At 38.0% G+C, this 2,318-nt stretch overlaps 1 pseudogene; it reads right to left on the bottom strand.

Moving 5' to 3' along the window:
* Positions 1-775: 775 nt before the first annotated feature.
* Positions 776-2,007, bottom strand: LOC123254879 (annotated as a pseudogene).
* Positions 2,008-2,318: the final 311 nt, after the last annotated feature.

The following is a 2,318-nucleotide window of genomic DNA, read 5'->3' as shown; positions in this document are numbered from 1 at the left end:
TGTACACAGAGACTGATATACTGTGGTAAAATTGAATGTAATGGACCTCTGTACCAGCAGCAATACAATGACCCAGGACAATTCTGAGGGATTTATGGTAAAGATGCTACCCACATTCAGAGGAAGGACTGCAGGAGAGGAAACATATAGGAAAAACAACTGCTTGAAAGCATGGGACGGGGTGGACATGATTGAGGGTGTGGACTCGAAACTACCATACCAATGCAACTACCAACAATTTGGAAATTGGTCTTGATCAAGGACACATGACAAAACTAGTGGAAATGTGCATTGGCCATGGGTTGGGGAGAGTGCGGGGGGCGAAGGGGAAAGGAGGAGCATGAAACATGTAACCATGTTTAAAATGAATATTAATAAATGTTTGAAAAAAAAGTGCACTGAAGGCATTTTCTCAATTAACATCTGCTTTGATACTATATTCTATGATCTATGGGGAATTTCCTTCTGATTTGCAGTTGAAACCTTACATAAGAACAATCTCTCCATTGAAATGTGTGCTTCTTTTTTTTATGTGAAAATTTCTCAATTTTTATTGAAAAACAGAACTTATAGTAATGCAAAATTAAATGCAGGCAACAGGAGATGGCAGAAATCCCACACAGAGCAGCTTGTGGGGCAGGAGGTAGGTGAAGAGAGTTTGACACAAATAAACCTTATTAAATAAAAGTTGTACTTATGGGGCATACAGTAAGCTTTCCAACTTTCAAATGTAGTATAAAATTAGGGAAATGGTCTCCAACTGTCTTCAGTTGTTTCATTTGATAAGGTCAGCAACATTCATGGATATTTCATCAATTCGAGTTGAGTAGTACTTTTCAAAGTCTCTAAGAATACGACTATCATCATTCTTTACAAAATTAATCACAACACATTTTCAGCCATATCAACCTGATCTCCCAATTCTGTGTATGTATAGTTCTCTGTTATTGGGCAAGTCAGAGTTAATGAGAGAGACTTGAGGAACATGTACTTCTCTGGCCCAAACAGCTGTAGAAATAAGTACTCTGATTGTACCAGATCTAAACTCTTTCATGATAGACTCTCTTTCTTTTGGGGGCATGTCTCCATACATTGATGAAATAGTGAAGTTGGTTTCTCATTTTGTCTGTCAGCCATTCTATCTTCCTCTTGGTATTACAAAAGATGATTGTTTGAGTGATGGTCAAAGTATTATAAAGGTCACACAAAGCATCAAATTTCCCTTCTTTTTCCACTGCCACAAAAAAACTTTGATTCCTTTGAGAGTCAATTCATCACGTTTAACCAGGATGCAAATTGGATCACTCATGAATTTATTGGTCATTTCTAAGATCTTATGAAGCAACGTAGCACTCATCAAAACTACCTGAGTAGCAGGAGGCAGGTATCTGTTTACATCATAAATCTGTTCCTTGAATTCTTTATTAAGCATATCATCAGCTTCATCCAAAACCAGCATCTTGATAGCACAAGTTCTTAAACTTCTGCAACAAATTATCAAATACATGACCTGGTGTACCAGCAACAACACATTGCCCATGATCCAGTTTTCTGATCTCTTTACCAACATTTGTCCCTCTGATACAGGCATGACTTTTGACATTCATGTAGTCACCAAGAGCAACAATTTGAATTCTGAATTTGTACAGCTAATTTTTGTACAATTTTGTACAATTGTGCAACTCTGAATTTGTACAGCTAATTCCCTGGTTGGGGCTAAGATAAAAGATCCAAACATTAAAGGACTAAAATGCTAAATGTTGCTCTTTTGCCTATACCAGACTGAGACTGTACAATGACATCTCTTCCCTGCTGGACAGCTGATGGTTTCTCAAAACCATAGGCTTAGATGCCTTGCAGCAAGTCTTTCTGCAAACCTATTGTGTCAAAAGTGGGTGTCACGCCCACTACTTCACTGGTCTCAAATTCCACTTTGGTCATGTTTTCCTCTTTTAGCAGACTTTTCCATGCAGAACCCAAAGTAGCCATCATGGCCGTGGCAGCCATACTGCCTGGGAAGCCGCAAAAGGGCTGAAATGTGTGCTTCTGGAGAGTAAGGATTGTCTCATTTTTCTATTCATATAGCAACTGCTTGGCACAGTGCTCCTCAAATAGTAAATGATTATAAATGTTTCCTTCATATATTTATTCAACAACTTCAATGACACACAGAACCTCAAGGATTATTGGAACCTCATTATTTTCCCCCACACTTTGATTTCCCTCTCTAGGTCTCTGTATTTTCAAAGTTTCTTGTTCTATGGAGCTTGGAGATTATAAATTTAAATGATGATGATGTATTTTGGGATAGATCTATC

Source organism: Gracilinanus agilis, unplaced genomic scaffold, assembly GCF_016433145.1.
Source record: "Gracilinanus agilis isolate LMUSP501 unplaced genomic scaffold, AgileGrace unplaced_scaffold34719, whole genome shotgun sequence".
NCBI lineage: Eukaryota > Metazoa > Chordata > Mammalia > Didelphimorphia > Didelphidae > Gracilinanus > Gracilinanus agilis.
This window is presented reverse-complemented; position numbering and strand designations above follow the sequence as displayed.